Below are 15,623 nucleotides of genomic sequence, written 5' to 3' on the forward strand. Positions count from 1 at the left end.
CCAGCTCACCCTCCCAGACACTATGAGTAGGTCAAGAAAGTACTCAGTCTCTCATCCGCGTACACTGGGTTTGAACGCCCACATTGCCAAACTAATCTCGCTTGAGATGATGCCCTTTCGGTTGGTGGAAAGCACAGCTTTCCGCGAACTCATGGCCTATGCAGTACCACGCTATGACCTACCCAGTCGCCACTTCTTCTCTCGCAAAGCCATCCCAGCCCTCCACCATCATGTGAAAGACCGCATTGTCCATGCACTCAAGCAGTCAGTGAGCGGAAAGGTGCACCTCACAACTGATGCATGGTCCAGTCGGCATGGCCAGGGCCGTTACGTGTCCATCACTGCGCACTGGGTTAATGTGGTGGATTCAGGGTCCACAGGGGACAGCGGTGGTGGGACAGTGCTGCCTAGCCCACGGTATAGGAAACAGTTGGCTGTAGGCGTTTGACCCTCCTCCTCCTCCTCCTCCAGAAGCGAAAGCTCGTCCACAGAGCGCAGTCGTACGAGCACTCCATCTGCAGCTGCCACTGTTGCACATGATGTGTCCCCCTATCGAGCAGCTAGTGGAAAGCGTCAGCAGGCTGTGTTGCAGATGATGTGTTTGGGCAACAGACACACCGCCGAGGTGCTGGCCGAGTACTTGAAGCGACAAACTGAGTCATGGCTGGGCAGTGTACATCTTGAGGCAGGCAAGGTAGTTAGTGATAACGGCCGTAATTTTGTGGCAGCCATAGCCCTTTCAAAACTCAGCCATATACCTTGCTTGGCTCACACCTTGAACCTGGTGGTGCAGTGCTTCCTCAAAAATTATCCGGAGTTAACAGCCCTGCTCCAGAACGTGCGAAGACTGTGCGCGCACATCCGCCGGTCGCCTGTACACTCCGTTCGTATGCAGAAGCTGCAGCGATTGCTCCACCTTCCCAACCACCGCCTCATTATCGACATTGCAACAAGGTGGAACTCCACCCTGCACATGGTGGAGCGGCTGTGCGAGCAGAGGCAGGCCATAATGCATTTGTGGGAGGATACACAGCCAGGCACTTTGAGAGCAGACATGGAGTTGACAGGTGTGCAGTGGTCGAAGCTGAAAGACCTCTGTAAAGTCCTTCAGTGTTTTGAGGAATGCACACGGCTGATAAGCGCAGACGACGCCATCCTAAGCATGAGCATCCCACTTATGCGTCTGCTCATGCAAACTTTGATGCACCTTAAGGAGCAGGCGTCTGCAGCCAATGTTGATGAGGAGGAAGAGGAGGAGGGAATCCTTGATGACATTCAGCCATTGTCTGCTCAGGGACCTCTCCTGGACGAGGTGGAGGAAGAAGAGGAGGAGGAGGAGGATGATGGGGATGATTACTTAGGGGAGGAGGATGCATCTCGTGGGGCAAGTGAAAATGTTGGCGTGGCAAGGTCTGGTACAGGGTTTGTGCGTGACTGGAGGGATGTGGATTTGCCAGAAAGTGCTCCTCCACCCAGCACTCGCAGTGCATCATTGACACCGGGAACATTGGCCCACATGTCAGATTATGCCTTGCAGATCCTAAAAAGGGACCCACGCATTGCCAAAACGATGAACGATGACGACTACTGGTTGGCCAGCATCCTGGATCCACGCTATAAAGGCAAATTACAAAACATCATGCCACAGGAGAACCTTGACCTAATATTGGCTAATAAACAAGCAACTCTGGTAAATCGGTTGCTTGGGGCATTCCCAGCACACAGCAGCGGTGATGTTTCTCACACGAGCCGTGCGGGCCGGGGGCAGCTTGGCAGAGGTGTTCGTGGTGCACACAGCAGAAGTGGCGTTGGAGACAGGGGTTTCATGACAATGTTGTGGACTGATTTTTCAAATACCGCTCACACAACTGGTAATACTGCATCGATGGAAAGTGACAGGAGACAGCAGTTGTCAACTATGGTTACAAACTACTTTTCCTCCCATATCAATGTTCTCCCACACAGGTCATTCCCCTTTGACTATTGGGCCGCTAAACTGGACACCTGGCCTGAATTGGCACAATATGCCTTACAGGAGCTCGCTTGCCCAGCTGCAAGTGTGCTATCGGAAACAGTCTTCAGTGCAGCTGGATCAATCCTGACAGAAAAAAGGACCCGTCTGTCAACCCAAAATGTGGATGATCTAACCTTCATTAAAATGAACCATGCATGGGTTTCCAAGGATTTTGTCCCACCTTCCCCTGATGACACATAGGGTGACAGAAAAATGGCTTGCTTTGGTCCACCTCTTCCTGGGACTTCACCTATTTCGCCTTTTGCATCAGCTGAATGTCCAACATCAACAAATGCCACTTTCTAAAACTCCCTAACTGTGCTGCCTCCCCCCCATGGCCGGGGTCACCACCTAGCGCACGACACCGTGCGAGTGCCGTTGCCCTGGACAGGTGGGTAGGCCGACTCTTGGGTGCGGGCACTGGCACAGGGTCCCTCATAGTGCAGTCAAGTGTCTCTGACGGTGGTGGTGGTGCACACCCGCCGTCAGACACACCGCCGTACTATGAGGGGCCCAGTGCCAGTACCGACGCCCACGAGTGGGCCCCCCTTGCTTGGGCAGGGCCCCAGCATTTGCAATCTTTACCTCTCCCTGCTCCTCCGCTGTGTAGTCTGGGCCGTCAAATCCATACTGTGCCTGACACCGTCTGAGCCTGCCTCCTGATGTATAGACATATCTTTTGAATGTGTACGCTATCAATACATGTTATCCAGGGATACGGTACCCTTTCTAACCTTTGTGCAATCACGTGCAATCCATACTGGGCCTAACACTGTCTGAGCCTGCCTCCTGATGTACAGACATATATTTTGAATGTGTACGCTATCCATACATGTTATCCGGGAATACGGTACCCTTTCTAACCTTTGTGCAATCACGTGCAATCCATACTGGGCCTAACACCGTCTGAGCCTGCCTCCTGATGTAGAGACATATATTTTGAATGTGTACGCTATCCATACATGTTATCCGGGGATACGGTACCCTTTCTAACCTTTGTGCAATCACGTGCAATCCATACTGGGCCTAACACCGTCTGAGCCTGCCTCCTGATGTACAGACATATATTTTAAATGTGTACGCTATCCATACATGTTATCCAGGGATACGGTACCCTTTCTAACCTTTGTGCAATCACGTGCAATCCATACTGGGCCTAACACCGTCTGAGCCTGCCTCCTGATGTATAGACATATATTTTGAATGTGTACGCTATCCATACATGTTATCCGGGGATACGGTACCCTTTCTCACCTTTGTGCAATCACGTGCAATCCATACTGGGCCTAACACCGTCTGAGCCTGCCTCCTGATGTATAGACATATATTTTGAATGTGTACGCTATCCATACATGTTATCCGGGGATACGGTACCCTTTCTAACCTTTGTGCAATCACGTGCAATCCATAATGGGCCTAACACCGTCTGAGCCTGCCTCCTGATGTACAGACATATATTTTGAATGTGTACGCTATCCATACATGTTATCCGGGGATACGGTACCCTTTCTAACCTTTGTGCAATCACGTGCAATCCATACTGGGCGTGAGAACGTCTGGCGAGCTGTTAAGCAAGCTACAGCACCTGTGGTTTGCACACGTAAGTTTTTCATTTTTTCAGGAATGACGGTTAGGCCTAATTCCGGAACTGCGGTTGACCTGCACTTACTGGGAAATCATTGTTCGCGGGTAATAATTGTCATCAGTGATCCCCATCACTAACGTTGTTCAGCGGGTTATCTGCACCTGTAAGCGACAAACGCTGGCCTTTTCAGTGTAACGCACATGCAGCCACGGACATGTAATGGCATGACACACCAGTTATTGGCCAATCTCATGTGCCAGAGCCTCACGTGTCCCTCTAGTAAGCCGGACTCGGACCGCGGGGCATGACGGAGTCTCGTTCGTTAACGGAATTAAGCTTGCAATGTGTGCATCTGTTCTGTAGCTGGCATGGTTGAGGTTTCCCAGGTGGAGTCGAATTTAACCGTAGGCTCCACTCCTGGTGGTGCCCTTCTGGACATTCCTTTAAGGTTCAGCTTTGCAACCATACTGCCCACGTAAAACAAACACTTTGCCTTCATGAACGCTGTTTGGAGGGTCATGACTCGTGGGAATAACGCCGCCCAATCAGTTAACCTGCTAGAGAGATCGTTCGTTGCTCCCAAGCATGACATCACACTCCCTAGGAAGAAGGTAATGCCACTGTGGCGACCGTACTCCTGGGGGCGACACAAGTGCACTGATGCCCAGCCACTGCTCGATGAATCTGCTGGTACATTGACCCAGACCACTACATTCCCCTCGCACGCTACTCGGCCTGAATCTGACCCTGATGAAACTCAGGTTACCCTTCCCATATACAGTTCCATCTTACACGGTGACAAAGAGGAAGCTGCAGATGAAAGTGCAGGTTCGGCCCACCCGCCATCAGACACACCACCGTACTATCAGGGGCCCTGTGCCAGTGCCGTCGCCAACGAGTGGCCCCCCCCTGCTTGCTCAGGATCACAGCACTTGCAAAGTTGAAATACTGTGCAGTGAGATGGAAGATGGGGACGACGAGGAGTCCAGACTAGTACAGGGATTCCCTAGCGAGGAGACTTATTTGATTGTTTTCAATTTTGGGACAGCAATTTTTGGGGAGCACTATACTCTGGAGAATGATAGATGGTGCCCACCATACACTGGAACATTCCAAAGGTGGACATCAGACACTGGAGCAGCATTTACAGGGCCCATTATACACTAGAGCATTAGAAATGGGGCCCATTATGTTTGGAGCATTATTTGGGCCCATAAGACAGTGGAGCTTCATCCATGGGGACCAACATATACTGTAGCATTATGTGGAGCTCATCATATACTGTTTCAAACATTATATGGGACCAATGATTCTGTATGGAGAAATAGATGGGCCTCGTCATGAGATGTAAAAAGTGAAGTATTTTTCATTGTACTATACCGCTATTTCTCTGCCGTATCGGAGCATGATGAGTTGTGATATGTGTTAAAGGGGCGCTCTTTCGCCCAGGGCACATGAAAACCTGGAGCCAGCCCTACCCCCCCACAACTTTAGCCAAATAACCCCCATTTTTCAGTGCGTAACTTGTATTATGAAGTTAATTAAGGTTGACAAGCTTAAGTAAGAAGAATTGATGCTTTTGGCATTCAAATGGGCACTGTAGGTGTGTTTCCTGTCCTCCTCTCACTGCCGACTTTTATTCCCCATTGACTTACATTGGGTTTCGTGTTTCGGGACAACCCCGACTTTTCCCTATAATCGGACAATCTTGCTCGACCCGACTTTTGGAAAAGTCGGGTTTTCACGAAAGGAAACGCGACCCTAAAAAACCAAAAGTCGCTCAACTCTACTGATTACAATTATTACTCGCGAACGATGATTTCCCAGTAAGTGCAGGTCAACCGCAGTTCCGGAATTAGGCCTAACCGTCATGAAAAATGAAAAACTTACGTGTGCAAACCACAGGTGCTGTAGCTTGCTTAACAGCTCGCCAGCCGTTCTCACGCCCAGTATGGATTACACGTGATTGCAGAAAGGTGAGAAAGGGTACCGTATCCCCAGATAACATGTATGGATAGCGTACACATTCAAAAGATATGTCTATACATCAGGAGGCAGGCTCAGACGGTGTCAGGCACAGTATGGATTTGACGGCCCAGACTACATAGCGGAGGAGCAGGGAGAGGTAAAGATTGCAAATGCTGGGGCCCTGCCCAAGCAAGGGGGGCCCACTCGTGGGCGTCGGTACTGGCACTGGGCCCCTCATAGTACGGCGGTGTGTCTGACGGCGGGTGTGCACCACCACCGTCAGAGACACTTGATTGCACTATGAGGGACCCTGTGCCAGTGCCCGCGCCCCAAGAGTCGGCCTACCCACCTGTCCAGGGCAACGGCACTCGCACGGTGTCGTGCGCTAGGTGGTGACCCCGGCCATGGGGGGGAGGCAGCACAGTTAGGGAGTTTTAGAAAGTGGCATATGTTGATGTTGGACATTCAGCTGATGCAAAAGGCGAAATAGGTGAAGTCCCAGGAAGAGGTGGACCAAAGCAAGCCATTTTTCTGTCACCCTATGTGTCATCAGGGGAAGGTGGGACAAAATCCTTGGAAACCCATGCATGGTTAATTTTAATGAAGGTTAGATCATCCACATTTTGGGGTGACAGACGGGTCCTTTTTTCTGTCAGGATTGATCCAGCTGCACTGAAGACTCTTTCCGATAGCACACTTGCAGCTGGGCAAGCGAGCTCCTGTAAGGCATATTGTGCCAATTCAGGCCAGGTGTCCAGTTTAGCGGCCCAATAGTCAAAGGGGAATGACCTGTGTGGGAGAACATCGATATGGGAGGAAAAGTAGTTTGTAACCATAGTTGACAACTGCTGTCTCCTGTCACTTTCCATCGATGCAGTATTACCAGTTGTGTGAGCGGTACTTGAAAAATCAGTCCACAACATTGTCATGAAACCCCTGTCTCCAACGCCACTTCTGATGTGTGCACCTTGAACACCTCTGCCAAGCTGCCCCCGGCCCGTACGGCTCGTGTGAGAACCATCACCGCTGCTGTGTGCTGGGAATGCCTCAAGCAACCGATTTACCAGAGTTGCTTTTTTATTAGCCAATATTAGGTCAAGGTTCTCCCGTGGCATGATGTTTTGTAATTTGCCTTTATAGCGTGGATCCAGGATGCTGGCCAACCAGTAGTCGTCATCGTTCATCATTTTGGCAATGCGGGGGTCCCTTTTTAGGATCCGCAAGGCATAATCTGACATGTGGGCCAATGTTCCCGGTGTCAATGATGCACTGCGAGTGCTGGGTGGAGGAGCACTTTCTGGCAAATCCACATCCCTCCAGTCACGCACAAACCCTGTACCAGACCTTGCCACGCCAACATTTTCACTTGCCCCACGAGATGCATCCTCCTCCCCTAAGTAATCATCCCCATCATCATCCTCCAACTCCTCTTCTTCCTCCAACTCGTCCAGGAGAGGTCCCTGAGCAGACAATGGCTGAATGTCATCAACGATTCCCTCCACCTCTTCCTCCTTGTCAACATTGGCTGCAGACGCCTGCTCCTTAAGGTGCGTCAAAGTTTGCATGAGCAGACGCATAAGTGGGATGCTCATGCTTAGGATGGCGTCGTCTGCGCTTACCAGCCGTGTGCATTCCTCAAAACACTGAAGGACTTTACAGAGGTCTTTCAGCTTCGACCACTGCACACCTGTCAACTCCATGTCTGCTCTCAAAGTGCCTGGCCGTGTATCCTCCCTCAAATGCATTATGGCCTGCCTCTGCTCGCACAGCCGCTCCACCATGTGCAGGGTGGAGTTCCACCTTGTTGCAATGTCGATAATGAGGCGGTGGTTGGGAAGGTGGAGCAATCGCTGCAGCTTCTGCATACGAACGGAGTGTACAGGCGACCGGCGGATGTGCGCGTACAGTCTTCGCACCTTATGGAGCAGGGCTGTTAACTCCGGATAATTTTTGAGGAAGCACTGCACCACCATGTTCAAGGTGTGAGCCAAGCAAGGTATGTGGCTGAGTTTTGAAAGGGCTATGGCTGCCACAAAATTACGGCCGTTATCACTAACTACCTTGCCTGCCTTAAGATGTACACTGCCCAGCCATGACTCAGTTTGTCGCTTCAAGTACTCGGCCAGCACCTCGGCGGCGTGTCTGTCGCCCAAACACATCATCTGCAACACAGCCTGCTGACGCTTTCCACTAGCTGCTCGATAGGGGGACACCTCGTGTGCAACAGTGGCAACTGCAGATGGAGTGCTCGTACGACTGCGCTCTGTGGACGAGCTTTCGCTTCTGGAGGAGGAGGAGGAGGGTGGAACGCCTACAGCCAACTGTTTCCTATACCGTGGGCTAGGCAGCACTGTCCCACCACCGCTGTCCCCTGTGGACCCTGCATCCACCACATTAACCCAGTGCGCAGTGATGGACACGTAACGGCCCTGGCCATGCCGACTGCACCATGCATCAGTTGTGAGGTGCACCTTTCCACTCACTGACTGCTTGAGTGCATGGACAATGCGGTCTTTCACATGATGGTGGAGGGCTGGGATGGCTTTGCGAGAGAAGAAGTGGCGACTGGGTAGGTCATAGCGTGGTACTGCATAGGCCATGAGTTCGCGGAAAGCTGCGCTTTCCACCAACCGATAGGGCATCATCTCAAACGAGATTAGTTTGGCAATGTGGGCGTTCAAACCCAGTGTACGCGGATGAGAGAATGAGTACTTTCTTGACCTACTCATAGTGTCTGGGAGGGTGAGCTGGACTTGAGAGCTGCATATGGTGGAAGTAGCGGTGGACAGGGCGGACTGAGAGAGGGTTGATGATGGTGATGGAGTTGGTGTTCTTTCTGATGGCCTAGATTCAGTATTTCGTTGATATAACAGTGGGATTCCCTGACTGCTGTGGCCTTGCAACGACACCTCAACATTTGCTGCTGTGCTAACCGGTGGGCTTACAGTGGGGGAAACAATGTAGCGTTGCTGACTACCTTCTTTGTGATCAGTTGCACATGTGGCACTTGAGGTTTGGTGTTGTGTCCACGCTTGCAAGTGCATGCTGGTTAAATGTCTAAGCATGCAACTGGTATTCAAATTTTTCAGATTTTTCCCTCGGCTAAAGGTCTTTGCGCACTTCTTACAGATAACCTTGGCCTGATCATGAGGATTTTGTTCAAAAAAGTGCCACACTGCACTCTTCCTACTTTGGCAGACATTTTGCGGCCTAGCACGCTGTGATGTTTTGACCCTCTGGACAAGCTGTCCAGCAACTCTTTTGATTTTTGGAACCTGTTTTTGGAGTGCTCCGGGCCTGCCAGATAACAGCTGTTGCGATGTCGATGTCTGCTGTGGATGCTCCTCATCTGAGCTATTGGAAGCAGCACCCTCTTCCCCCAATGGATGCCAATCTGGGTCAACAACTGGGTCATCCATCACCTCCTCTTCAATGTCATGTGCACCTTCCTCTGTGTCACCGTGTATGGTGGTATAGTGTGCGGTAAGGGGCACCTGAGTCTCATCAGGGTCAGAATCTGGCTCTGTACACTGCGAGGACAATGTAGTGCTCTGAGTGAATGTACCAGCAGAATCATCTATCAGCGGCTGTGCATCAGTGCACTCCATGTCAGATTCATCTTGGCCTGGGTAATTCACCATTACACTTGATAATCCAGGCATGGTATGTGAAAACAGCTCCATGGAGTAATCAGTAGTATGGCCTGCGTCATCCTTCAATCTTGGTTGGGATGAAGGACACAAGGAAAGGTGTGGTTCATGAACATGAGCCTCCAATGACGACTCAGTGCTTTTACTTTTTACAACTGAAGAAGAGGAGGCGATAGAGCTGGAGGCTGAGTCAGCAATGTAAGACAAAACTTTTTCCTGATGCTCTGGCTTTAAAAGCGGTTTGCCAACTCCTAGAAAACTAAGCCTTCGAAGCCTTATGGAGCCAGACGATGACGCAGGCTCAACACCTCCTGCATTCGGTCCTATTTTGCTTTTGCCACTACCATCAGATCCACCACCAACACCATCATTACCAGCTGCAAACCCCCGCCCAATTCCACGGCCTCTTCCACCAGCCTTCCTCATTTTTGGTAGAAATGTAGACAAAATCCAACAAACTATATAGTAATGTAAAACAAGGTACAAGGTGTCTATAGGACAGGGGAGATTTAGATTTTCTGCAGACACTTGTGGACACTTGACACTTTTGGATTGTGTGAGGCCCACTGAATATCAGAACGCTATGTCACAGGCTCGATGGCACAGGTGTGAAAAAAGTGACTACAGGATAAGGGACATTTAGATTTTCTGCAGACACTTGTGGACACTGGACACTTGGATTGTGTGAGGCCCACTGAATATCAGAGCGCTATGTCACAGGCTCGATGGCACAGGTGTGAAAAAAGTGACTACAGGATAAGGGAGATTTTGAATTTCTGCAGACACTTGTGGACACTGGACACTTTTGGATTGTGTGAGGCCCACTGAATATCAGAGCGCTATGTCACAGGCTCGATAGCACAGGTGTGAAAAAAGTGACTACAGGATAAGGGAGATTTTGAATTTCTGCAGACACTTGTGGAAACTGGACACTTTTGGATTGTGTGAGGCCCACTGAATATCAGAGCGCTATGTCACAGGCTCGATGGCACAGGTGTGAAAAAAGTGACTACAGGATAAGGGAGATTTTGAATTTCTGCAGACACTTGTGGACACTGGACACTTGGATTGTGTGAGGCCCACTGAATATCAGAGCGCTATGTCACAGGCTCGATGCAGCAGGTGTGAAAAAAGTGACTACAGGATAAGGGAGATTTTGAATTTCTGCAGACACTTGTGGACACTGGACACTTTTGGATTGTGTGAGGCCCACTGAATATCAGAGCGCTATGTCACAGGCTCGATGGCACAGGTGTGAAAAAAGTGACTACAGGATAAGGGAGATTTTGAATTTCTGCAGACACTTGTGGACACTGGACACTTGGATTGTGTGAGGCCCACTGAATATCAGAGCGCTATGTCACAGGCTCGATGCAGCAGGTGTGAAAAAAGTGACTACAGGATAAGGGAGATTTTGAATTTCTGCAGACACTTGTGGACACTGGACACTTTTGGATTGTGTGAGGCCCACTGAATATCAGAGCGCTATGTCACAGGCTCGATGGCACAGGTGTGAAAAAAGTGACTACATTATAAGGGAGATTTTGAATTTCTGCAGACACTTGTGGACACTGGACACTTTTGGATTGTGTGAGGCCCACTGAATATCAGAGCGCTATGTCACAGGCTCGATAGCACAAGTGTGAAAAAAGGGAATTGTAGAATTGGGCAGAATAGGAATCTCCCTAGAGTGTAGGTCTGTAAGAACGGAACAAGTCCTCCACTTATCCTTCCACAGTGACACACAGATAGCTTCACTGTGGCTGTGATAACAGCCATTACACGGTACTGTGTGAGGAGCATACACCGCTGTATGGTGTGAAAAAATGCACGCTCAGTACCTCAGCAGGACAAAAAAAAAATTGGGATTGCTTTTAAAAAAGCAGTTTGCAGAGCAGTGGGGAAACAGCAATGCAGCTGTCAGGAAGCCTTAGAAGGCAGCCTAACAACCAACACCGCTGATCCACCACAATATAGCCTCCCTTTGCACTGCACACACAATGACTGGTGTGTTGCACAGGCAAAATCGCTAGCAGCAGAAGCAGTTTTTTTTTCTTCTTCCCTGCCTAACGCTCTCCCTACAGAATCAGCAACCTCTCCCTATGCTAAGATCGGCAGAAGTAAGATGGCTGTCGGCGTGCACGCCCTTTTATAACCCCTGTGACGCCCACCAAAGCAAGCCAATCACTTGCATGCCCTTCTGAAAGATGGTGGTGACCCCTGCCTATGTCATCACGTTGCCCACAGTGTCCATGGATCCTGATTGGCTGAAAAAGAGCGCTAAACAAACTTTTGAAACGCGACTTTGGCGCGTAAGTAGCCGACCTCGTGGCCGAACTCATCCTAGGGTCGGGTTTCGTTTCATGAAACCCGACTTTGCCAAAAGTCAGCGACTTTTGAAATTGTTCAAAGATGATGATTGACCTCATGGAGATCAACATCCAACACTGCGGAGACACCATCACGTGTTTCTCAACGCAGTGATTCTAGAGCACTGCCCCCATCCCTTATGGGAAATATGTAAAACATGCAAAAACAGAAGCCGCGGAGACACCATCACATGTTTCTCAACGCAAGCAGTGACTAGCCAGGTCTTTCACCGGGAAGGAACAACCACGGGAAGGGCAGTCTCCAATGAAGGAAACCACTTATGCCAAAACATGGTATCCATCCACAGACAGCTGTTTCGGGGTATTTGCCCCTCATCAGTGTGGAGTAGGAAACTGGCTAGTAGGAGCAATGCCTAGTAGAAGACTATGAAAAAAGATGATGATTGACCTCATGGAGATCAACATCCAACACTGCGGAGACACCATCACGTGTTTCTCAACGCAGTGATTCTAGAGCACTGCCCCCATCCCTTATGGGAAATATGTAAAACATGCAAAAACAGAAGCCGCGGAGACACCATCACATGTTTCTCAACGCAAGCAGTGACTAGCCAGGTCTTTCACCGGGAAGGAACAACCACGGGAAGGGCAGTCTCCAATGAAGGAAACCACCTATGCCAAAACATGGTATCCATCCACAGACAGCTGTTTCGGGGTATTTGCCCCTCATCAGTGTGGAGTAGGAAACTGGCTAGTAGGAGCAATGCCTAGTAGAAGACTATGAAAAAAGATGATGATTGACCTCATGGAGATCAACATCCAACACTGCGGAGACACCATCACGTGTTTCTCAACGCAGTGATTCTAGAGCACTGCCCCCATCCCTTATGGGAAATATGTAAAACATGCAAAAACAGAAGCCGAGGAGACACCATCACATGTTTCTCAACGCAAGCAGTGACTAGCCAGGTCTTTCACCGAGAAGGAACAACCACGGTAAGGGCAGTCTCCAATGAAGGAAACCACCTATGCCAAAACATGGTATCCATCCACAGACAGCTGTTTCGGGGTATTTGCCCCTCATCAGTGTGGAGTAGGAAACTGGCTAGTAGGAGCAATGCCTAGTAGAAGACTATGAAAAAAGATGATGATTGACCTCATGGAGATCAACATCCAACACTGCGGAGACACCATCACGTGTTTCTCAACACAGTGATTCTAGAGCACTGCCCCCATCCCTTATGGGAAATATGTAAAACATGCAAAAACAGAAGCCGCGGAGACACCATCACATGCTTCTCAACGCAAGCAGTGACTAGCCAGGTCTTTTACCGGGAAGGAACAACCACGGGAAGGGCAGTCTCCAATGAAGGAAACCACCTATGCTAAAACATGGTATCCATCCACAGACAGCTGTTTCGGGGTATTTGCCCCTCATCAGTGTGGAGTAGGAAACTGGCTAGTAGGAGCAATGCCTAGTAGAAGACTATGAAAAAAGATGATGATTGACCTCATGGAGATCAACATCCAACACTGCGGAGACACCATCACGTGTTTCTCAACACAGTGATTCTAGAGCACTGCCCCCATCCCTTATGGGAAATATGTAAAACATGCAAAAACAGAAGCCGCAGAGACACCATCACATGTTTCTCAACGCAAGCAGTGACTAGCCAGGTCTTTCACCGGGAAGGAACAACCACAGGAAGGGCAGTCTCCAATGAAGGAAACCACCTATGCCAAAACATGGTATCCATCCACAGACAGCTGTTTCGGGGTATTTGCCCCTCATCAGTGTGGAGTAGGAAACTGGCAAGTAGGAGCAATGCCTAGTAGAAGACTATGAAAAAAGATGATGATTGACCTCATGGAGATCAACATCCAACACTGCGGAGACACCATCATATGTTTCTCAACGCAGTGATTCTAGAGCACTGCCCCCATCCCTTATGGGAAATATGTAAAACATGCAAAAACAGAAGCCGCGGAGACACCATCACATGTTTCTCAACGCAAGCAGTGACTAGTAGTGTTGAGCATTCCGATACCGCAAGTATCGGGTATCGGCTGATACTTGCTGTATCGGAATTCCGATACCGACATCCGATATTTTTTCAATATTGGGCATCGGAATCGGAAGTTCAAAGTTGATTGACAGCCGAAATGACGTCATCATGATGCGCGGTGTGTGCGCATCATGATGCGCCGTCATTTCGGGCCTTCCGGGGGTCTCTGCCGGCCTGCCGGGGGCTGCCCGGGGTCTGTACCGGCCTGCCGGGGGGCTGTGCCGGCCTGCCGGTGGTCTGTGCACCCTGTGGGGGTCTGTACCGGCCTGCCGGGGGGCTGTGCTGATGTCCGGGGGTCTGTGCAGGCATCGTCCGATGGGACTACAAGTCCCATCGGGCGATGCCTGCTACCATGACAGTAATTGACACATTAGCCAATGATGGGACAGTAGTAGTCCCATCATCCGGCCTATGTGTTAAATGTTTAAAAAAAAAAAAAAATACTACATACTTACTACATGCAAGCTACATACATGCTACATACATACTACATGCTATATACATACCACATATATACTACATGCATGCTACATACATACTACATGCTACATACATACTACATACATACTACATGCATGCTACATACATACTACATGCTACATACATACTACATACATACTACATACATACTACATGCATGCTACATACATACTACATGCTACATACATACCACATATATACTACATACATACTACATGCATGCTACATACATACTACATGCTACATACATACCACATATATACTACATACATCCTACATGCATGCTACATACATACTACATGCTACATACATACTACATATATACTACATGCATGCTACATACATACTACATGCTACATGCATGCTACATACATACTACATGCTACATACATACTACATACATACTACATGCATGCTACATACATACTACTTGCTACATACATACCACATATATACTACATGCATGCTACATACATGCTACATGCTACATACATACTACATACATACTACATACATGCTACATACATACTACATGCTACATACATACCACATATATACTACATACATACTACATACATACTACATGCATGCTACATACAATACATTCATGCAATACATACATAGACATACAGTACATATAACATAGAGTAATATACTTACCAATACTTGTCACATTGTTCCCCGAAGCCATTGTCGTCTACGGAATAAATATTAACATAACAAACCACAAAAATACTCACCCATGATCCGAAGCAGTCCACGAGTGTGTCCCACGACGATCTTGGGTAGAGAACTGCAGCATCAGCTGATGCTGCCGCTCTCTACGGGCTGCAGGAATCCAATGACGGAAGGTAGGTATCCTTCCGCACTGTATTCCTCCGCCACTTAAAAAAAAAAAGTCCCTAGTCTCACTTTATGGTAACCATAAAGTGAGACTAGGGATTTTTTTTTTTAAGTGGTGGAGGAATACAGTGCGGAAGGATACCTACCTTCCGTCATTGGATTCCTGCAGCCCGTAGAGAGCGGCAGCATCAGCTGATGCTGCAGTTCTCTACCCAAGATCGTCGTGGGACACACTCGTGGACTGCTTCGGATCATGGGTGAGTATTTTTGTGGTTTGTTATGTTAATATTTATTCCGTAGACGACAATGGCTTCGGGGAACAATGTGACAAGTATTGGTAAGTATGTTACTCTATGTTATATGTACTGTATGTCTATGTATGTATTGTATGAATGTATTGTATGTAGCATGCATGTAGTATGTATGTAGCATGCATGTAGTATGTATGTAGCATGCATGTAGTATGTATGTAGTATATATGTGGTATGTATGTAGCATGTAGTATGTATGTAGCATGCATGTAGTATGTATGTAGTATCTATGTAGCATGTAGTATGTATGTAGTATGTATGTAGCATGTAGTATGTATGTAGCATGCATGTAGCATGTAGTATATATGTAGCATGCATGTAGCATGTATGTAGCATGTAGTATGTATGTAGCATGTATGTAGTATATATGTGGTAT

Source organism: Dendrobates tinctorius, unplaced genomic scaffold, assembly GCF_039654945.1.
Source record: "Dendrobates tinctorius isolate UK_male_01 unplaced genomic scaffold, ASM3965494v1 ptg000069l, whole genome shotgun sequence".
NCBI lineage: Eukaryota > Metazoa > Chordata > Amphibia > Anura > Dendrobatidae > Dendrobates > Dendrobates tinctorius.